Source organism: Xyrauchen texanus, chromosome 50, assembly GCF_025860055.1.
Source record: "Xyrauchen texanus isolate HMW12.3.18 chromosome 50, RBS_HiC_50CHRs, whole genome shotgun sequence".
NCBI classification, from domain to species: Eukaryota; Metazoa; Chordata; class Actinopteri; order Cypriniformes; family Catostomidae; genus Xyrauchen; species Xyrauchen texanus.
The window spans coordinates 16,659,814-16,684,820 of NC_068325.1; the positions used below are offsets into that span (position 1 = coordinate 16,659,814).

Consider the following 25,007-nt stretch of genomic DNA (forward strand, 5'->3'; position numbering starts at 1 on the left):
CAGAATAGTATTCAAAACATATACAAGTGCACATTTTTTATTTATTTATTTTTTTGTGAGTGACTAGTTAAGTTCTCTTGGAAAAGATGCATTTTAAGTCGTTTTTTGAAGACAGAGAGTGAGTCTGCTTCACGGATTGAGTTAGGAAGATCATTCCACCAATGTGGTGTGATGAAGCTGAAAGTCTGAGAAAGTGTTTTGATGCCTCTTTGTGTTGGTACAACAAGGCGACGTTCCTTAGCCAACCGCAGGCTTCTAGTGGGTGTTTGGAGCTTTACATTTTAAAGTCTTGAGACTTATTTTTAAAAGTCGACATTCTTGCTAATCAGATACAGCATTTAAAAACATGGAGCACGAGATGCTGAAAAAAATCATCAAGACATGGTGCAACAGCAAAAGACGTCCAATTAGCACATTTGCATTCTAAAATAGTGCAGATGGTCACAATAATGTGTTCGGTGTGAACAGACCGTTAAGCTGTTTATGGTTGTATCATTATAATTTTTATCTTTTTGTTTTTAAACTTTTGCAGTGTGAAGCTGTTTTTGCACTGATCATAGACTTATAATTTATTTTGTGAATTATTTATTTATTTATTTATTCTGCAAAAATAACTATACATATGACTAAGTTCAGGCATGAAACTCTTAATGGTGCAAGCTGAAAGGTTCTTTGGACTTGTTATCTTTTAGCCAGTCAGCTCACTCACATGTTATTTGTCAAGCCATTCGGCTCACATGGTGTAAGCTGATAGGTCCTTTGACTTAGCCAATCAGTTTAGCCAATTGACTTAGCCAATCAGCTCTCTTTGACTTACATTTTGCTAATTTTACAACTAATTCGGTTTCACTGCAGCAAACTGCGAGTTTTCTCTGGAACCCTCCTCCTCCCAAGCTCCACCAGTCTTGGGGATTGTATTTATGTCCAATTGTGCAACATCATGTCATACATGCTTGATTGAGCATGTCTTGTGTTTTTCTAATTGTGCAGCAGCAGCTGCATGCACACTTGCTTATATGTGCATGTTCTAGCAGTAGCAAGTCTCCATAATTGCTCTTCAGCAGCAGGGTAGCAGATCTAGTCCACCAAGGCCAATATCTTAACAATATGTCTTACCCACATTAACATGCCAAATCTTTCAGAGAGTTGTCTTGACTGAAATACTGTTACTGCAATATAAAAGTACTCATACTGCCAACTCCAGATTTGTGTCCAATTATGCATTTCAAAAAGATCACACATGCTTGCACACTTGGATCCTTCTATAATTGTTATGGTTGCCCCCCTCTCTCTCTCTCTCTCTCTCTCTCTATCTATCTCTATCTCTGTTTTTCCTCTCTGTATCTTGAACCTCAAACTAATGAATTTCGAAAACATTTGCTTTGAATGTACATGTCTCTTTTTTTACTGCCTCCGCTCAGCACCCAGTTTGTCCCCAGTTTGTATTACACAAGCTCACGCTTTCGTACACTCACATACAGACACAATTACAAACACAATGCAACTGTTATGCACCAAAAGATGATTGATTAGATACGACCAAATCAGTGTAACTAATTTTGGTTTTAATTAAGCTAATGTAATTAGTTCGAGCCTCTCGCTTTGGAGACATTTTGTCAAAGCCTTTAATTTGCAGTGCTGAAATGAAAACGGGGGGCTAATTATGTCAATTAATTAAGTGCTGACAATATTGTGGTTGAAGGCTGATTGCGTTCCGCCAGTGTGTTTGTTTACTCGCAGAATTGTGTCTTCGCAGAGCCAAAGAACGAGCTGTTCCTGTTTTATGGAAAAGGACGACCCGGGGTTATCCGAGGGTTGGATATGAATATCATGTCAGGTGATGAACATCTGTTTCAAATCGAAGGGTTGGTGAGTCCCCGTGCGCTGGACTTCCACGCCGAGAGCAGCTTCATCTACTTTGCCGACACCACCAGCTTCCTAATTGGACGGCAGAAAATTGACGGAACCAGTCGAGAAATTATCCTTAAAGATGGTACGCTATTATGTTGCTTTTTCTTGCTGTGTTGGGAAGAAACTATACTATGAGAAGCAATGTTACTAACTTACAAGGTTATTAACTGCAATTTTCAGTAGTGAAAGAACAAAACAGTTTTGTTTTTTAAGTAATGAGCTACTTATTGAAACGAGTAGCTGTGTAGCACGACAAAATGACACATCACATCTTTTTCACATTTACATCTGAGTAAGTTTAGGCAATAATCAAACACACTCTACTTTAATGTCCTCTCTCTCATACAGTATGTAGCATTGGTAAGTCAAATGAATTCCTATAAATCAGTTCTTTTGACCGATTCAGTTCAATGAACCAATTTAAAAATAAGATGAACCTGTTTATTTCAACTTCGAAAATCCTTAAAAGACATTTATGTCTTTATTTTTGCAGCAAAATATCAACATAAGCTTCTCATAATTAGGTTTTCATCCCAGTTATATAATTTAGAATGTTTCCTAATTTTATTTGTTGTAGCCACTTTAATATCTTCGGTGTATTTAACTTTTTTTTTCTTTTTCTTTTTAGCATGTATTGTAGTGCAGCTTACTACTTTTTCAACATAGTAGCTTGACTGTAGTTTGACTACTTTAAATTATGAGTAGCTTGTAGCTTTGGAAGCTATAATTTCAAAGTAGCTTCCCCAACACTACTTTTATGTAAACATATTGAGCCTTACCACAATTTTACTGAGGATAAAGCTCTTAAATATTCTCTTACAAACTCATTTTGCTCTGGCTCTGTAAAGAATCATCTGTCCAACCATGTGGCATTTTACAGTGGAATTAGGCCACCTGTACTCCAGCACTTTTTTTGCCATTGTTTTCCAAATGGGAAGTTATTTATCATACATTTTGAGGCTCACTGTTCATTATCGCATCATTTCAGGGGAAGAATTAGAGGAGGACTGTGATTAATTGAGCTATCTTTAATGTTATCAGGCACAGAAAACAACATTTTCTCAATTTCTCAAAATCTCTTACTCATTCTCTAGAACTTGATAATGTGGAGGGCATTTCAGTGGACTGGATTGGTAATAATCTGTTCTGGACAAATGACGGTTATAGAAAGACCATCAGCGTGGCCAGGCTGGACCGGCCCTCGCAGACGAGGAAGACACTTTTGGAAGGGAATATGTCTCATCCTAGGGCCATTGTTGTGGATCCTCTGAACGGGTAAGTCCATGATACCATTCTTGCTTACAGCAGCATTTCAAGGCTTCTGCAGAGATTTCAGAGTGCTAATGCCTTGGTCCAAATCCAGCCATTTAGAGCATACCGGAGGAGGGAAGGTTTGCTCTTTGAGCTTAGAGATTTCATCAAGACATTTTAATAGAGCACAGCCCTGGGCATTCTCTATTTCCCCTTACTAAAGCATTGTGGTGTTAACATGGTATTATGATGGTTTCAGATGGTGATACCACAGTATATTTACATGGTAGCCCAAGGTACTTCAAGAAATACCATGGTATTATTTTTATTTAGCATTTATATTTATTCACTTTTTCATTTATTCATATTTAAATTGCACTCTAAGATAGATTGAATAATTCCACGGTATGAATAAAATATGCTATTAGTATGGTACCACATCCAAAAAAACATAACAATACCAATGTACGTTAATATATGGTCCTGCATGATTACCATATTCATATGCCATGGTATTTACATGTTATGTCAAGATACTTCAAAGAATACCATAGTATTACCAAAGATTATGTCAAAAATCATCGTATTACCATATTACATGGCCAAAGAGGGTATTACTATGGTACCATGTCCAAAAAACATAAAAATTACCACGGTACTCATACAGTATATATTTCTGAAGAACAACCAAATTCATATTCATGGTGCATCAAAGTACTTCAAAGAATACCACGGTATTGGCATGGTACATGTAAAAAATTATGGTATTACTATGGTACCATGTCCAAAAAAGCATGGCGATACTATGGCACTCAGATACATGTTTCTGAATGATTACCATATTTATTTGCCTTGGTATGTATATGGTACATTGATGAAAACCATGGTATTGTCATGGTACTTGTCAAAAAAAATATGGCTTTACCATGGTGCAGTACATGTCCAAAAAAATAAACAACAAAAAAACATGATAATACCATGGTACTTTGATATATGGTACTAAATAATGAACATAATTATATGCCATGATGTTTACATGGTATTTCATCATACTTTAAAGAATATCATGAAATTACCATGATACATGTCAAAAATCATGGTATTACTATAGTGCCATGTTTTTTTTTTTTAACTTTATTTAAAGCTAAAATATGTAAATTTTACAACACTAGCGCCACCAAACAGAATTGCAGAAATAATATTTTTTTCCAAATTAGCTTTCCGAATATGCCCCTCATTTGGTGTTGTCCAAACCATCAGATAGTCCTGCCCCAACTCACCCCATTGGTTGAGTAACGTTGTTGGGGTGCGTCCAAGCGTGTCGCTCAAATCAAACAGGAATTTTATAGCTCACAGAGACAGTGTTTACAGTTTTCAAGAAAATTAACCTATTAATGGCTTACTTATGGTAGTTGTCTCTGCAGTTTAAGTTGGGATATAAGAAAGCATTTTAATACTGAAAAAGGTGCATACTGTACGTACTTCAGCTTTAACCAGGTAGCTCACTTATTAAGATTCTTATTTACAATGGCCTGATGATAATATTGTTTGTTTGCATCTGAGAGAGGAGTTGACGAAATAGAGAGATAGACAGAGTCTTTAGTGGCAAAGGAGCTAAAGTGAACATCCTCATTCGATGTCAGTGCTCAGATGGAAAGGCTTAAAGGAAATGTGGAGACTCCGCCACAGTAAATCGCTGGCATGGCAGAATAGTGAAGCCTGACTTAAGAGGTTTAAAAGTTTAAAGGCTGGTTCCTGTATCTGCTTATATTTTAGTGACTTCTTTCCATGCTGTACTCTTGACATGTATATCCACATAATGAGTTTTTGGATGGAGTTGTTGGTCTTTTAGAAGCTTTTGGCGTCTTGGAATTTTAGATAATTTAGTTACAAATAAACATGGAATTTTCTGGATAATTACCAGTAATCAGCTTTAAAAGAATAGTTCACCTAAAAATTTGAATTCTGTGTCATTTGCTTACCCCTATGGCATCCCAAAGCCTTATAGCTTTCTTTCTTATGCAGAACACAAAAGAAAATAGGCTTGTGGTCCCCCTTGTGCATCTCGCTGATAAAATACGTGACAATAGGCATACGGTAAAGAAGTCCAAATGTCTGCCAAAATAGGAGACGTCCCAGCTAATCTGAGAATGATGGCAACCTTCTTGCATAAACGCACGAGCCATTGTGAACGAGCTCATCTCATAACACTCGCTCTGCTCATGAACGTGCAACTGATGTCAAGATTTTAATTGAAAATTACTTACCGTAATTTCCGGACTATTGAGCGCACCTGAATATAAGCCGCACCCACTGATTTTTAAATAAAATATTATTTTGAACATAAATAAGCCGCACCTGTCTATAAGCCGCAGGTGCCTACCGGTACATTGAAACAAATGAACTTTACTCAGGCTTTAACGAAACACGGTGTGGCAGTGGCGGCGTGGTCAAGCGCCCGTCCGGGAGAGAAAAGCGGTAAGGGCGCTTACACCTGAGCTAAATTATGTCCAACACCGGTGTCTAATTTCAGTAAGCATGGGGAGAGCGGCATAAAAAGGCAGCAGCCACAGAGCTGAGAAAGTGACACACGTCAGTCTAGTGTTGGCGCATAGAAGAATTGAGAAACTTTATAAAATTGATTGTAAACATTGCTGTGGCCATTAAAAGCCTTACCTGGAACGTCAAGTGCCCTGCTGAAAACTGTCACACTGGTGCCCGTGTGACAGTTTTCCCAAGAAGGACACGTGAAGCAGGGCACTTGAAATTAGACACCGGTGTTAGACATAATTTAGCGCAGGTATAAGCGCCCTTACAGCTTTTCTCTCCCGGACGGGCGCTTGACCACGCCCCCGCTGCCACACACGGCTTGTAACAAAACATTTGCAGTAAACAGTAGCCTACCAAGAAAGTCATTGGTCACTATCTTCCTCCTCCTGTGCACTGAAACCACTGAAGTCATCTCCTTCGGTGTCGGAGTTGAATAGCCTCAGCTTAGTTGTCTTTTTGCACTGAGTCAATTCCTCACGCTGCTGTTTCCAATGTCTCCCATGCAGCAGCTCTATTTCCTTTTCCAACAGCCAGATCAATCGCCTTCAACTTGAAAGCAGCATCATATGCGTTTCTCCATGTCTTTGCCATGGTGAGGGTGACAAAATTACTACCGTAATCAGAATGTTTGAGCGCGCTCGATTTAATCTAAACAGTAAACAAAAAAAGTTGTTTTGACCTTAACCCGTTCGGCAATTTCATTGGTCTAATGAAAGCTTCACGCCACAAACTGAGCACGTCACAGAATGTTTTTTTTTTTATTTTTTATCAAATTTGAAAGCGGGAAAAATCCATATATTAGCTGCGTCATTGTATAAGCCGCGAGTTTCAAAGCGTGGGAAAAAAGTTGCGGCTTATAGTCCGGAAATTACGGTACATTTCAGGGTTTTTCTCACCAAAACATATGCCTTCAAAAGACTTGCAATATGACGCACCTGCCTACTTAACCCTAACCCTCCTACCACCTAAACCTAAGCATGACCTGTATCTACGATACTTTTGGATCCTTTTTAAGCTTTAAAGTGAGTCACTTTTAACTGCCATTGTATTGCGAAGACAGACTGAATTAAGTTCCTCATATCTGTTCCACATAAGATAGAAAGTCACAGGGGTTTAGAATAACATGATTAGGGTGAGTAAATTATGACCGAATTTTCATTCACCTATTCCTTTAATCTGTAATTAATCTGCAATTTTGTTACCGGCAATTGGTTTAAAATATCAAAGAGTCAATCACCACTTAAGCTTTGCCCGTTGGTATGCTGAATATTCAATACCTATCCCAGTATAATCTCCCCGTTATAAATCCCATTCCCTCTCTTTATACCTCTAAAAACTCTCCTTTACCATGTCTGTCATTCCGTTTCCCATGTACACATCTCATTTCCTGTCTGTGCTAACATGATAAGATGGAGGATTAGCCATTATGACTCTTGGTCCTGATCACATTTGCTCTCCATTTCCCTGCTCACAGCAGGGCTGTCACTCAGATCCCCATCTCATGAATTATTCAGCTGGTCACTGAAAATGATATGGGGGGAGTCCTTTCTCTCTGTCATGTTATGTTAGGCTGTGTTCAGATGTGCAAGGCCATGTCACTTTGGCAAAATATGAGAGGTTTGTAAAAAACTTTTCGAAAGTTTTGCTTCACAAAAACGTTGAGACTTATTAAAAACATCCAATTGCACAGAGACCCTTTTTTCAGTTGGTTAAGTGGAGATGTTTTTCCCAGTTCTTCTGAAGGATCATTTTGAGGGTCACCTTTCTTTTGAGCAAATAACAAGGACTTTCCCCAGAGTGCCGCTCTAACAAGTTGACTGAACAGAATTCAAATACAGTTTTGTGGTTCTGGTGTGTGGCTTGATTGGACATTTCCTAAAGCTCAGAAAATGGGCAGGTTGCCTGCAGAGAAGACCAGTACAATGATTACTAGCATGTGTTGTGATTTAGGTGCTGGTTCCCACTGTGGGAATTCATAGTCATTTAGTGGACACTCTTTTTTTCAGTAAAATGTATTGTGTATGTTTTTGTCTTAAACATAACGAACATACTAAAGTGATGATGAAGTTATTCGCTATAAGATTTGTTCAAGTCTTCCAAATTCTTGGAGAACTGTTAATATTTGTAATATATGTTCTCCAGCATGGGAACACATGCTGGTCTAAGCTAGTCATCTTCAGAATTATTTAATGACTTAAAATTTTTCATTTCACACTTGGCTCCTCAGATGGATGTATTGGACAGACTGGGAGGAGGATGAGTTAATTGACAGTAGAGGAAGGATAGAGAAAGCCTGGATGGATGGATCTAATCGCCAGATCTTCGTCACATCCAACATGCTTTGGCCCAATGGCCTCACCCTGGACCACTCCTCCAATGCTATGTACTGGTGTGATGCCTATTACGACCACATCGAGAAGATCTACCTCAATGGAACCCATAGAACGGTTAGTAAATGAGTGAGTGATATCTTTAATTTTCAAACCCTTTTCTGCTAAAAAACAAAAAAAACTAAAACAAAACAGCATAGCTGCTCACCAGCATATGTTGGGTTTTGAATGAATGTCTTCAATAGTTGGTGTACTGGTGTTACATCATGTCAAGACTTCCTTGGCAGTACCAGAAAAAACTGGTTGACCACAACATGGCAATGCTGGTCCACCAGCACTAACTGGCATAAATCAACCAATACCAGCATAGGAATTTTCAACAATATTCCTTTCCTTTATCTGTTTATCTTCCTCTTTCTTAAAAAACTTCTCACACAGGTGGTGTACAGCGGAAAAGAGTTGAATCACCCATTTGGGATTGCCCATTACCAGAATTGCATATTCTGGACTGATTACATGAATGCCTCGATTTTCCGCCTGGATTTGTTATCCAACGATGTGGCACTAATGCGGGCAGAACGACCACCTCTCTTCGGAATTCAGGTGTATGATCCACAGAGCCAAAAAGGTAAATATTGAATTTGAAGACTACTGTAGATTTGGAGAAAAAAAAAAATGATATACAAAATAAAAACGTCTTTACCAAGGTCACAATGGCAATAGATCATCATCAAGTAGGCAATAGAGAGAAAATACCATGGTATTATAACATACAAGAGTTCTAAGCCATAAACCAAACCAACTACCAACAAAGCAAATCACAATATTAAAAATTTTGTTTTGAAGCAAGAAGTACTTTAAAATTTGGCAAAAAGACAAAGGTACAAGACAGTGTACTTAACGTCTTAAACAGAAAAAAAAATGCAATCCCATGAATGACATTATCGAATCACAGTGGAAAAATATTAAACTTTTGATTTAAAGTTTTTATTATAAGTACAGAAACAATATATTTCTAGTTTATTGCAAAATATTCAGATAAATACTAATGCATAAGTAGTTTGAATGTATTAGGAGACCGACTCGAATGCCTTATTCAGTGTGTCATGAGAGTCTCTGGGAACTGCAGAGCTCTTTTGGTGAACTTTTTTAGTTTACTAATTGGTGGATCTTTTCTCTTCAAAATTATAAGAATTGTAGGTTTTCACCAGGAATTCCGCTATTAAACAAAATACTTTAAATAACACTGACTGATGGCTTAAAAAGATGCATAAATCAACGGTAGTTCTATTTTAAAAAGTTTTTTAAGTAACCATTTTACTTTCGGAACCCGACTATTACGCTCTACTGAAATGCTGAACAAATATACTTACTTCCATTTTTAAGTACTTAATCAGATGGCGTTGTATCTTTAAGGAAGTATATTACAAGTATTTGTCCCTTTAATAAGCTTTTGAGAGCTAACTATTTGTCAGTGGGACTCCAAAGATAATCAAATTAGACTGTTCAGTGATTGTAATTCATTTTCTGATCTTCTACATAAGCAGCATGTAAGCCATTGGATGTGTTGTCCAATTATGTTTTGCTAATGTGGGCAGAAAGAGTCCCTCTCTTCAGAGGCCAGAAAGGTACAAATTAAATTTCTCATCAACTCTTAAGATTTAAACTTACTACATTCTGAGCCGTCTGAGTGTAGGTTCAAATCTTTATATACCACTAGCCCATATCTATGCTTGACCAGACCTTATTTATTGGCACATACTTGGTGTAAAATATATGGAAATGAAATATATCACCCTGCGTGTGTTAAACTTTTAAACAGCTGAACATTCTAGAAAGTAATGCCTCACCGGCTAGTGCCTGGATTTGAATAAATGCTTTGCAGTGGATATTGCCAGAGTCAGATACTTAATGGCAATTTTAACCTTAAAGTTCTCTTTCGGTCGACTCATTTGACATCTCGCTATGAGACACACCTCTTGCGTTGTTATCCATGAAGCACTATACAGGTTGGCCGGCAGGCTGCTGGCCAGTGCACCAGGGAAGCCCTGCCCCTTCCCTATATAATCAGTAGCACTGGCCCAAAATGGCATCCTACATCTCTTCACTCATGGCATCCACTGCAATCCCTTTTTCAGTGCACTGAAGGTTTATACATTTGGCTGGAGTCAACTGTCTATGGACTGAGTTACCCCTCAGTTAAGGAAATCGAGCCAAAGTGAACCAAGTCATACTGAGAAATTAAATATTTTACAAAATAAAACAAACACTGTCTGTTCGACTTTTGCATTTGAACATGGCTTCTCCTAGGCCTGGCAAGACCAAGCTGCCATCTCACCATTGCCCAGGAGTGTGCAGATTTTCTATTTCATCTAGAGATCTGCACGGTATGTGTCCAGCTTGCCGATATCTTGCGCAGGAAAGCGTGGTTTGTCCAGGAGGTCTGTCGAGATCCTTTACAGGGAGATGACATGCCTACACCAAGGGAACCTCACCTCCGAGGCAGAGTTGGGCTAACCAGCTTACTCCCTCGGATGAGCTTGGGGACCCTTTTTGCTTCAATTTGGAGATCAAACAGTTCCCAGGAGTCACCGGATGATGATTTGATTTCCATTACTGCTTCAGGGGGGCTTTTGGACAATGGCGATGATGTCGACATTGAGGAGCCATTTGTGTCCCAAGCAGTGCCACCTGGAAACCCTACCAGGTTGTACACACAGCCACCATCAGCAAGGAATGCAAGCTTGCACAAGGCTTGCCAACGGGTGGTGGCAAGACTGGGCATCAAGTGGCCGGTGTCTTGTGGTTGAATCTGTCCACAATGGTGGAGAAAGATGAAGGCCACTTTCTTGACCAGCCAATGGAACCAAAAGGCTTGATTGGTCTGGCGGTGGTGGCAACAACGTTTTGAGGTGAAGAGGAAAGCCCAAGAGGCTTTTAGATCTTTTGTGCCCTGCAGAGCTCCAGTGCTGATGCAGCCTTGTGTAATGCCCTTACCCACTTTTTCCCAAGGGGTGCAGGGAAGAGGACAGACATCATGGCAGGGTTCGAGAAGGATGAACCCAACTTCTTGGAACATGATTCCTCGACAGGACGAGGACAGATCTTCTTGGTGGAGAAAAACTTTTGCTCAAGTGGCAGCTCTGACTTAGTACATTCCAGAGTTTTCTATCTCATTTAGCCTCCACAAATTCCCCGGACAGCATTACTACAAAAAAATGTAATAAATAATTGTGTATCAGTTCCAGCAAAACCCCAGGATTTGGTCAATGAGAAGTATAAAGAAGGATCACACGCTCACATCCTCTGTGTTGATCTGTAAATGCACAGAGCGCTGTCACACACACTTATCCCCAGTGTTGATCAGTCAATGCACAGAGCGCTGTCACACACACTTATCCCCTGTGTTGATCAGTCAAACGCATAGAGTGCTGTCACACACACTTATCGCCTGTGTTTGCCTGTGAACAAAAAGTTCAGAATGTTGACACACAAATCCCTGCCTCATTCTGTACTGAGGGGAGATTGGTTCACTTCACTGGGTTTTATAATGAACCCGAAGAAGAGTTTTTTTTTAACCCAAACACAATCAATTATGATTCTAACTATTGTATGCAAGCCCGTGGCACCTACATCAGTACAGAGACCTCCTCTCTCTAGCGGGTGGGACAATATTCCATCCACATCCACTGAAACGGAACCTCTGGGTTTGGCCCGTAGGAGGTCTAATCTAAGTTTTCTCAGTTTGCTCAAAATGTGATTTTCACTATATAAAGCGCCAGAGCGAGCTCCACCAGGTGTCTGTAGGAGATGGAGTAGAAAAGATTTAAAAAATGGTCTCAGGGAAAACAGATATTCCCTTTTCTTCCCGCAGTTCTTGATATTCTCACATCCTATCATAAGTAGGTTCATGAAAGGCATATGCTGACTAAAACCAGTCATTAAACCCATGTTACCATAATGGGATTTATCACTAGATATGGAAGATTTGGGGGAAGCTCCATTTTGAACTGATAAAAGATTTGGAGAAAGCTGATAAAAATATTGAATCTTGAGACAACATTGTTACTTGACTTGGCCACTGTGAGGCATGTCAGTGAACTGCATGCACTCTCGGTTAGTCCTGCATGTCTCAGGTTCACGCAAAATTTCTCCAGGGTCAGGTTATGCCCTAACCCAGCAGTTGTGCCCAAGATGATTAAACCTGGACTTAGATGGACTTGTCTGTTTTAATGTTTTTAGAGGCGTTTTTGACACCTTTCAGCTGGTCAGCCTGGGAGACCAGCTAGACCATTTTAAACCAGCCAAGAAAAGCAAACCATCTTATGCTGGTTTAAGCTGGTATTTTCAGCAGGGATGCCTATTGGAAAAGCAATCACTGTAATACTCTGGATTTATCATTTTATGAGCTTTGTTTAGAAATGGAGTTAAGGGTTTTAGGTTTCTCGTTATGGTATGTTAGTTTGCAATAATTCATTTTCTATAGATGACTGGTCAATGGGGAGAGTAAATGGGTATCATTTTCTCAAAACTGTTCTTCTGTGTAATCGTCACTGGCTTCTCATATTCACATAACATTTTTATTGTTCCCACAAGGAAATTATAATGTGCTTTCGGTTTCTCTTTTTGTGTAAATGCTCCCCCCCATAAAATAAATCTTAAATGTTTATTCTTCATTTGTGTGCTGTAACTTTTTTTCTCTCCCAAAAATCTAATACTTTCTGTGAATTTCCAGGTTTACATGAAATAACATCCTAGATTTTCAATGTGGTCTCAGACTTGATTGTGCATATGAAACATTTATTTTCTTTAGCTGTCCAAATGACCAAATAATGGTCTTTAAACCTAATTAAATATCATATTATCTATCTTCTGTCTTATCTTGCTCCCTCCCCCTTTTCTCACTCTTCCTTCTTGTTCTCCTTCAGGTAATAACCAATGTTCTGCTAATCATGGCGGCTGCAGCCCCGCGGCTCTCTGTCTGGCTACTCCTGCAGGCCACGTTTGCACCTGTGCAGATGGCCATCATCTAGAGAAAGATAACATCACCTGTTCATGTAAGTCCATTTTGTTAAAGTCTGAAAAAAACAGGGCAGAGCTGATTTAATGCATAAGTAACTGTCGTTAGAATTACGAAGAGGAAATAGTATTGCTCAGATATTGCTCTTTCATATCTTAGGAGACATAATGGCATTATCAGTCTTTGCTTTCACTCTGATATTGTCATAAAGCAAGAATTTTTCTTTTTTTCTACCCCACTAGCACTTCTTCCAAGTACTTTGGAAGAAGTTTTTGTTTAGTATCATTAGTCATTAGACTTTTTTTGTTTTACATTTTTAGAATTTTGTAGGATTAAAAATAAAAATCTTATTTTTTGTTTTTTTTAGTACATTTGAATTAATAATATTTCAATTAATAAACTTTATTTAACTTTACTTAATACACTTCATGGGCCAATTTTGACCCAGCATTAATTGTGTCTTTACACATGATATTAGGTAGATTTTTTGGCACATCTATGAATTAATTTTATTCTAATAAACACATTTTCACATTTTGCCTCTTTCCCATACTCTCTCACCATTTTTTTGTCTCTCACTGGGACTCTATCTTGCTTACACACTTACACAAACAGTCACTCATAGACACACACATTCCTGTACAAAATAGACATCACAGTCCTAACAAACATAACAAATAAACTAAATCAAAGGTACTGCGGCCTAAAGGGGATGTGCCAAGTCTAAATAGGGCTTGAAAGAGGAAATTCTCCACATTTTACTGATGCCATACCAGCTTGCATCATGCTCACGCAATAAAATTCGGCAGTTCATGATAGTAAATAATAATAATAATAACAACAATACCTTTTATTTATAGGCGCCTTTCAAGACACTCAAGGAAACCTTAAAACATAGCGGCAAATCAATCAAATACAAAGCAAACATGCAAACATAAATAACACAAACATACAATTATATTAAAAATCAATAAAATCTATTCTAAACAAATACGTTTTAATCTGAGTTTTAAACTGGGAAATAGAATCCAACTGGTGAATATGCAGCGGTAAAGAATTCCATAATTTTGGCGCAGAACAACTAAAAGCCCTAGCATTGAAAGAACTTAATATAAAATTTGGAACAGTCAATAAGTCTGCAGAATATGATCTTAAAGAATGTGAAGGAATATATTGTAGAAGAAGGTCTGATAGATAAAGAGGAGCCAAATTATGAAGAGCTTTGTAGGTGAGCAACAAAATGATGTAATAGACATGATAACGAAAAGGAAGCCAGTGTTGTTGAAAAAGAACATGTGTAATATGGTCAGAAGTACGTGTACGGCTAACAATCCTTGCTAAGTTCTGAATTAACTGCAGTCGGTGAAGTTGTTTTTCAGGAACACCAAATAAAAGAGAATTCCAGTAATCAATCCGCAATGTTACTAGAGCATGAATAAGGACTTCAGTACTGTGTTGAGAAAGTGAAGAACGGAGTCTAGCATTATTACGCAAATAAAAAAATGCAATACGTGAAATATTATTAATATGAGAGCCTAAAGAAAGCAAACCATCAAATATAACACCAAGGCTTTTCACTTGGGTGGAAATACTAACTGGGCAGTTGTCAATAAGCAGAGTAAAAGACAGTGTTTTAGATAAGGTAGATCTAGACCCAATAAGAAGCTTAAAGAAATTATTATTCATCCATATGTTAACATCCTGCAAACATTTAGTAAGTTCAAAAGGGAAAGAGGAAATATTAGGTTTTGTAAAACTATTAAAAATGGAAATGAATGCCATAATAGAATAGATTGCCATAATAGAATAGCTTAAAAACTTAATAAAGAAATATACATTTTGTATACTTGAGTTGTACAATTTTTTATGTTGTTTAGTTGATAATAATATGTTGGTTTCATAACTTTTGACCACCAAGTTGTATTTACCAGTTATGAGTAACTGGAAATTCATTCAAATTACTAGTAATTCTCACATTAGATGTTAATATAAATTGCATATTATGTTATATTTAGATAAAATGTTACATAAATGTTAATAAAAAATGTGTCTTGACATGTATCACACTTTGGTTTTGCAGTAGTTATTGAATATTTTGAAATGTCAAATAATATCTACATTTTATTATTTTAAGAAACAATGTCTAATAAATAAAAATAGAAACTGATGAGACTATTGTTGGTGTTCAGTAAGAGTATAGAACTATAAAATGGATTGCATAGCTCAGATAATTTGGTCTTGGAAGAATTTGGTGAGAAATGTTTGAATTCTCTAGAATTCTAGAGTTATTTTCACATGCAAATGTGCTTTGAGGCAGACATACTGCAAATTGTCCACTGTTGCCAAAGGTTTGCTGCAGGTTCACCACTACTGGTAAAGAGCTGAAAACTTCTGGCAAACATTTGCAGTGAATCATAAGCATCATTTGCATGTAAAAATAACGAGTGGCAACAAGCTCAAATTTGTGGCAAGTTTGCAGCTAATTTGCCAGAACTAGATTTTTTTTGTTAGGGTTCATATTGAAATGACTTATGATTGAAGACTTTGTTGTCCTCGCAAATCTGAGTGCAGTTGAGATATTGTTGAGATCTCTTTTGAAACTATAGATGACCCAGAAATTAGATGTTTAGGGTATATTTTTATAGATAAAAATCCGAGAACTAAGGACTAAAACTAGTTTTTAGTTTGTAATACCATGCACAAAATCCCATGACAGATTTTTTTATTACATTTTTTTCACGTTCAGGTTTTGTAACATGTCATTGGAGGACAGTGTTTTTGAGAGAGATTGTGTTGTTGACATGAGAAAAAAGGCAGAATTTATTTACTTTATTCTACTACATTTTAATCGTATTGCTGTCTTGGTGAAACAATTGAGATATTACAAATATCTTATTGTTAATTTTCTTTTCTACATGTTGGTTTGAACAAGTTCATTTTGAGTAATATATTCAAATTTTGTGTTTGCACCCACAGGCTAGTCAATAATGGCGTCGGTTAAGGGAAAATATAACAACAGATCAGAATATGTCCATTGATTTCCAAATCCAGTGGACAGTATAAATGTCCCAGCTTAATCTGCGGTTTGGCTCCAAGAGCCGTTGTTCTTTTCCTTAAATGATTAGTTCACTCTAAAATGACAATATACTTGCCTTCATAATGTTCCAAATCTGCATTTTAGATCAATTGAGGGATACCTAGAGAGACAGCATGAGTAAATGTGTGTATTGTTTCTGTAACATTTTGTTCCTGCCCTTTTCAGCCCCATCAGAGGTCACCAAGACTAAAGACTGTGGTCCAGGGGAGTTTCTGTGTCGAAATCAGCGTTGTATTCAGCTCTCTTGGAAGTGTGATGGAGATGATGACTGCTCGGATGACAGTGATGAAGAGCCGCACCTTTGCTGTAAGTCTACTGTTATCCTTGCAATCCAACCATGAAATAGAAACCATGAAATAGAAAGAGTGTAAACTGCATACTGCATACTACATTTTAAAAATATCATGTGAAACTGTATACACTATGCAACAAGAAACATTTTATACAGTGGTCTGCTACACTGATGTCACAATAACCAATTATATTTTACATTCAATTTCAGTTTTGTTTAAATATTAAATAACTTTAATCCGATAAAATAAGGAGTCAAGAAAGTAAAATTTTGTTAACATTGATCATCTCCTAGCAAGGACACATGTCAAGGTCTGGGTAGAATAGATGGCAAGCGAACAATCAGTTTTTGTAAACAACGCAGGAGAAATGGACAGGAGTAAAGACCTAAACGTCTTTACAAGGGCCAAAGTGTTATGGCCAGATGACTGAGTCAGAGTATCTCTGAAATGGCAAGGCTAGTGGGGTGCTCCTGGTCAGCAGTGATGAGGAAATACCGATAGTGGTCCGAGAAGGGACAAACCACAAACTGTCAACAGGGTGCTGGATGCCCAAGGCTCATCAATTGCGCGAGGGCAACGAAGGCTATCCCGTCTGGTCCGAACTGACAGTAGGTCTATTGTGGTACAAATCACAATTTTTTTTTAGGATGGATACAGGAGGAAGGTGTCACAACACACAGTGCATCGCACCCTGCTGTGCATGGGACTGCATAGCCACAGACATGTCAGAGTACCCATTGTGACCCCTGTCCACCGTCGAAAACATCTACAATGGGCATGTGAGCGAGACGTCAATTTGAAATGTGCCACCTACCTAAAAATCATGGCAGACCAGGTAAACACCTTCATGGCAATAGTATTTCATGATGGCAGTGGCCTATTTCAGCAGGATAATGCGCCCTGCGACAGTGCACACATTGTTCAGGAATGGTTTGAGGAACATGACGAAGAGTTCAAGGTGTTGCCCTGGCCTCCAAATTCCCCAGATCTCAATCTGATTGAGGTGTAGTGGGCTAAAGCACATAATTGGTAATCAGAAGGTTGTTGGTTCGATCCCCACAACCACCACCATTGTGTCCTTAACTCCAGGTTGCTCTGGGGGGATTGTCCCTGTAATAAGTGCACTGTAAGTCGCTTTGGATAAAAGCATCTGCCAAATGCATAAATGTAAATGATTGAGCATCTGTGGGATGTGCTGGACCAACAAGTCCGATCCTCGACGGTTCCACCTCACAACTTTCAGGACTTCAAGGATCTGCTGCTAATGTCTTGGTGCCAGATACCACAGGACACCTTCAGGGGTCTTATAGAGTCCATACCACAGTGGTTCAGTAAATTTTTGGTGGCATACGGAGGACCAACAGCATGTTAGGTTATAATGTGAGTGGTGGTGGTGTAGTGGGCTAAAGCACTAAACTGTTAAGCCGAAGGTTGTCGGTTCGATCCCCACAGCCACCACCATTGTGTCCTCGAGCATGGCACTTAACTCCAGGTTGCTCTGGGGGGATTGTCCCTGTAATAAGTGCACTGTAAGTCGCTTTGGATAAAAGCGTCTGCCAAATGCAAAAATGTAAATGTAATGTTTTGGATAAGCTGTGTATATATGCACAGTAAAGCCTATATACTAAATCCTGGAAACATTTATGGAAGTATGCCATTCTGAACGCAACCAAAATGTTTTATTCTTTCAGGACACATGCTAATGCAACTATGAAATTACAAAAAACAAACGCTGATTTGACATTCATTAAAATGTGTAAACCCAAATGCTTTAAAACTCATTTGTTTTGTCTTTAAGTTAGTCTGCTGCCAAATTGAAGTTATTTATATTCTGACAGACTGCTAAACACTGACTGTAACACACTAACTGGGATGTTTGTGACTCCACAGCTAATCGCAGTTGCCCAGCGGACCAATTTAAATGCTTGAACAACCGCTGTATCCCAAAGAGATGGCTGTGTGACGGCACCGACGACTGCGGCAGCAACGAAGATGAGTCCAACCGCACCTGCTCAGGTGAGCGCCACTCCAGAGTCCTGTCCTACATGGATTCATCATATGCACACCCATTCATCCGGAACAACCCCACAAACCACATTGCTTGCTGTAGGCTACATGCTCTCAAAGCTAGCACCATTGGAGAACACGTTACTTGTGAGAGGAGGACAAGTCTTACGTTACACCCTGATATAAATTCCCGTCGGTACAGGCCTGTGTTTCACATTCCTTCCAGTCAATCAGACTGTGTGTGGAATGAAAGTAGGTTTGTCAACGTAATTCATCATGCACTTGGGATTTACATGCGACATGTTTAAGCCCATTGAGCGCAAGTCTTCGTGAGAGTTTCCGTGTCATGCACAGGACCCGTAGGTTGCCAGAAACCAATTCATTCAAGTTTATACATTGTAAAATATGATTCTTAGAGCTAGTAAATAATGCCAAAAATACATAAATAATAATAATGACTTGATAGTTGTTATTGTGTTTTTCCACTTTTTAGAATTTCTAACAACGTATTATGTATTGTACAATGTATTTTTATTAGCAACTATAATGAATAGTTATCAATTATTCTATTATATCAATAATTAATATTTTCAAAACTGAAAATTCTATCATTATTTACCTTCATGTTATTTTGAAGCTGTTGTAGTTGCTGTTTTTAATAAGGCCGTTTGCTGTCAGGTTAGCTCACATTGTGTTCGTGTCTACCAATAGCCTCCTCCTTATAAAAAAAATAAGGCTGGGCATATAAATGCATCAATTCTTCGACTACAAACTCTTCAGACATGTTTAGTAAGTACTATTTCAAATTCTAAAAACGTATAACTTTGAGGAAACAAAGCATTGCATCTTGATGAAGCTTTCCTATTACAATAAAGCATACTCTGATTTTTAAAGTTAAACTAACAAGCAGCTATGCTGGACTAATGACACTTAAAAATAAATTATCTATGTATAAAAAAATAAAAAAATTAGATATATACAGTATATATATATATATATATATATATATATATATATATATATATATATATATATATATATATATATATATATATATATATATATATACGCTGTAAATAAATGACTTTTAAGTGGAAAAATAAATACTGTATACAAATTTAATACTGTTAGTTTAATTTGTGTTTTAAAATGTAGTTAAATATAACAATAAAATAATAAATGTATAATTTATTGCTAAATAAATAAAATACTTTTTTAAATTGACAAATAAATATACATATTTAACACAATTTATTTTGTTTTAAATTGTTGTTAAATAAAGCAATAAAATCCTTCATTAATAAAAAAAAAATAATTCACAAATAAATTGGCATATGTAAAAAAAAAAAAATTAAATGCTGATAAATATAACAGTAAAATAATAAATTATGTTTAAATTAAAATTTTTAAATTGCATAGAATTTTCTTAATCCATTTGCCAGCTGATTTTCTTAGTTCTTTTGTCAAATGCTTTTTGTTTTTTCCATTTGATAATCGATGCCATTGGAGAGTTCTCTCTTGGGAGCAACCAAATCAATTTCTAGCCATTTTTTAGACACACCCAGGTTGGACAGTTACCTCCTTTGTATTCCATTTGAAGACAGAAAGTCAAACGAGTCTGGAATGACATGAGGGTTAGTAAATAAAGACAGAATTACAATTTTTGCTGAACTGTCCCTTTTAGAACACAGCTGTACCTCTTGGAAGCTTCCACCACCTAATTTACTTCTGGATAGCAATCGAATGTTTGAGAATGGTATTAGATTTAATCATATCCTACAGCTATGAAATCTAAATCTCTAGAACACCCCTGGTACAATCTATGTCCTCCCTAAAGGGTTTCCCAATGCCAGGATAAAGATGTAATCCGAAACATCAATATCGCAGTAAAGACGCTGTGCTTAAGCTGTATTGTGTTGTCAGAGCTGTATTTTAAGAGTTGTTGCACACTTGATAAAAGGGATGGAGACAAATTTCATACATTTCACTGACAAGCATTGGACAATTTAATTTAGATAGTCTTGAGACAAAGTTCTCCTTTGTTTGAAATACAATTTTCTAATCTAATCTTTAAGGGAAAATTTAAAAAAAAAAAAAAAAGAAAATCAATGGTAACTGTTTGGAAGAGTAGTAAAGGTGAAAGAGGAATTTGTGCCACTTGGTAATTTACAGTAATCTTATCATTCTACGAAGATCCTAGATTTAGTGCTCAGAATCTATTTCCTGATGCATTCCTCTGGCATTTTAGAGATAATTTGAAGTTCAAGATGAGATATGAGGTTTGTTTTATATATATATATATATATATATATATAAAAAAAAAAAAAATATATATATATATATATATATATATATATATATATATATATATATATATATATATATATATATAATAAAAGAAAATATCATGCAAATAGGTGTTAATGCTTAAAATGCACTATTTATAAAATGAAGAGTTATACATTTGAATATTGTTTTTCTTTTGCGGATTGGAGATGAGCAAAAAAATACCACCTAAAAATTATTTGCATACAAACCAAGATGCAATAAATCCATTATCTTAGATTCTGCTAATTAACATGCAGATATTTATCAAGTAGTCATGAAAGAATTATCATTGGTTTAAAATTTGTATCCAAAAAATGGCACATTGTGTATACTTGCACTTCAACTTTAAAAGGCACTGTCTTGGTTATTCATATGATTACAACTGCATTTGGTTTTTAAAGAGACCTACCAAGGTTGCTCACAAACCTGGAATATCAGAATCACATCTTGGGGGAAATAATTAATTGTCTGGAAACCTGTTTTTAACTCCTTGCATAATTAAAATAGACTAAAATAGCAATGCTTACAGGCTAAAAATGAGAAAAAATATAAAATAAAAAAATGCTTTTTTTTTTCACATTTTCCCCCTGTTGAAGAAAGTAGTGTCAGAAATATCATTAAAATTGAGATTCTTTAGCAAGCTGAATACTCCCATGAGGGCACTCCTAAAATTTTCCCTCGAAACTTTATCATTAGCTGATGCACACCAACCGAAAAAAGACATTTAAATTTATAGTTCACCCAAACTGAAAACTCATTATTTACTCACCCTCATGTCTTTCCAAACCTGTAGGCTGTTGTTCCATGCAGTACCGCCGCTCCCAATAAACAGATTATGCAGTCTAATCTCCCTAGGAGGGCACCAGAAAGTCCACTGGCTGCCCGTACTCAAACGTTGTATGTTATTCAAGGACCCGAAATTATTTGCGGAACACAGATGATCGGGTTGGACATCTGTAACATCAAACGGCATGCATTTAAATGTCAAAGTGTCTCGTAACCAAATCCATGACGTTAAACCAGCAGCATTTTCTATTTTGGAGCCAATATGAAGATGAGAATTATGAGTGAATAAATACAAAAATAAATACCTTATGGTTTTGGAATGGAAAGAACGTGAGTAAATAATGACAGAATTTTCATTTTTGGGGTGAACTATTTGTATAAATTGGTAGAAATTAGAGCTGACTCAACTTTTGGAATGTTAGCTGCACCCTAATGAACTAGCCTTTCTTGCTAACAGACACAACATTCATTCATATCACCACATTGTGCTTGTTTAATATTTTATTGTGTTGATACTATTTTTAAAGCCCCTTACAAAAATTTGAACTAGCTGCAAAATTGCAGAAAATTGTTATTTTCACATGCAAATTAGCTTTTTATTCACTGGAAATGTTGTTCAGAAGTTTGCAGCTCTTTGCCGGTAGTGGTGAACCTCTGGCAAACCCTTGGCAACAATGGACAATTTGCTGCAAGTTTGCCAAATTATGCAAATTCGCACTTTCAAAATCTGTGATAAATCGCGATTAACTATGAATAATTGTGTGAATATTTGCAGATTTTGAAAGTGATAAAATTGTACTTTTATATTTATTTTCTGTCAATGCACTTATTTCCTTCTTAGGGAAGAAAACAATACAATATTTAAGGAGGTTTTATTTAAATTTTCCAAATAAAGCCTTCCAAAGTATACAATCAGAAGTGCTCTAAAATATCACCAATTAAAGTAACATTAAACGTTTCGTTAAGTCTAATTGGGAGGTTGACGAATTGAAAGAAATAGTCTCCCCATAGGTGACATATTAATTGCAATGGTTATTAAATCTCTTAAAATCTCATTCTCAACAATATTATTCAGCCAGTAGACTGTAGTTATCAATTTTTCTGCAGCAATTATGAGCCAGCGTCAAGCGCTGCTTTGAACTCCACATGAAAAGCATTTTCAGACAAAAATGTCTCATTCTGCATTTCTGTGATCGTTAAGATTTGATGTGCTTCTGTGGTAATTAAATTGCGCTTTACAGAGGCTACAAATGTTTTTCGTTATCCTATTTCAGCTTGTTTTGTACAACAAAGAGCATTCCCCAAGCATTTGATCACTGACATGGCTGTTGTGTGTGTGTTTGCAGTTTGTGCATCAGTTTAATGACTCCGGGCAGACACACTGACACATCATAAAGGTTGCTTTGTGTACTGCTCCGACCAGCATAATACTCACTGAGCATTTTATTGTCTTCACTATTGTCTACACTATTGTCTACACTATTGTCTTCTGTTGTAGCCCATCCTCCATAAGGTTCGACGTGTTGTGCATTTTGAGATGCTATTCTGCAATTGTACAGAGTGGTTATCTGAGTTACCGTAGCATTTCTGTCAGCTAGTACCAGTCTGGCTATTCTCCATTGACATCTCTCATCAACAAGGCTTTTCCATCTGCAGAACTCAGTGGATTTTTTTTGTTTTTGGCACCATTCTGAGTAAATTCTAGAGACTGTTGTGCGTGAAAATCCCAGGAGATCAGCAGTTACAGAAATACTCAAACCAGCTCGTCTGGCAACAACTATCCTGCCACTATTCTAAATCATTGAGATTCAATTTGTTTCCCATTCTGATGGTTGATGTGAACATTAACTGAAGCTCCTGACCTGTATCTGCATGATTTTATGCATTGCACTGCTGCCACACAATTGGCTGATTAAATAATCACATGAATAAGTAGGTGTACAGGTGTTCCTAATAAAGTGCTCAGTGAGTGTATGTATCGCAAAAGTATCATATCATGAGGTGGTTCAGATGGTCTCTTCCTGTATAAGTGGGTAAATTACAATATGGACCAGACTTTATGCTTTTAGTCAGGTCTGACTGCACAAAAACAGATCTACTTCCACTCTTTGTCCCTCTAGTATCTGTGATAATTTGTTGCTCTCCTTGCGTGCTAACTATCTCAAAACTTATTTAGCATCCTTAGTCCTTTGTTAGATTGTAGCCAGACTTTCCTGGTAATTCATATCTCAAGGGCCACCTGCTTGGCAATCTGAGCATCCCTAATTCACAATTGATATCTTGCTGTTCATGCTGGCTCATCTGTTGGTCTCCAAGCCATGAGGATAAACGGTTGTATCTGGCCTTCAAAACAGCCCAGAACCAAGTTTATATCCATCCTGCAAAGGTCTTTTTTTTCTGTATTTTTTAACAGTGATCAGTGACCATCAAAATGTGTGTGTGTTTGTGTATGGATTTAACCACGCACTCTTCAGTTCTTCATATTTACTGATTTACATCTCCTGTGTGTAGTTTCAAAGTTCCCTCACAGTTTGGCAGACTGCTGGTCATTCTGCAAGAGAGAAATCTTCAATATTCCACATTTATCATGTCCATCTTTATGTAGCATGGTCAATTCAAATGAACAGATTCTGGGCCAGAAAACACATCTTGAACATTGAGCCTATCAAAGTCCTTCAGGAAACTGTAATATTGGATGTCATGGACTTGCAGAGCATTATCTTTGCTGATTACGCAAAATCAAGTGTGATACTGGCTACAGACCACTTGAGGTGAAAACAAATCCAGATGGACTTTGTCAAGAGAGCATGCAATAAAAAGTAATGGCCAACATATTTTAGACGCTAATATTTAGTAACATAAAGATTAAACATGTTGCTCTTTGCTGTGAGCAGCTACAATATTACAGTCTATAACAATCATTAGACACTTTATTTAATTAAAATGTTATTTTTGTTTCAGAGACTTTCACGCTAGTCTTGAATCTCAACCAATATGCCACGACAACCAAAAAAATACTTGTCTGGTGTAACAAAGTGTTTTGGAAAAACAAACTTCTTCACATTCTGTTGTCCTTAATGTGTTTTGTACAAGATGCAGGGGTTTGATTAAATCCATTCAGGTATGATTTTATATCTTTGGTTTTGCTTTACACAGCTCAGACCTGCCAGCCGGGCCAGTTTCCCTGTGAGAATGGACGCTGCATCCCTGAGAACTGGCGCTGTGACCGTGATGATGACTGTGGGGATCAGTCGGATGAGTCTTCATCATGTGGTGAGTCTTCCTTACATCGAGAGCTTTAAAGTTGTTCCCTCTGTATTTATATATTTTATCTCTTCAATCATAATTTTCCTGTTTTATTTGCTTTATAATCCGAAAGCCTACTTATCCTTTCATGCTCTTCATTAAATCGCTTTCTGAAGTACAGTGTGCTA

At 37.1% G+C, this 25,007-nt stretch overlaps 1 pseudogene; it reads left to right on the forward strand.

The window, feature by feature from the left end:
• Window positions 1-25,007, forward strand: part of LOC127641003 (low-density lipoprotein receptor-related protein 1B-like) — a 303,445-nt pseudogene that overhangs the window by 89,326 nt on the left and 189,112 nt on the right.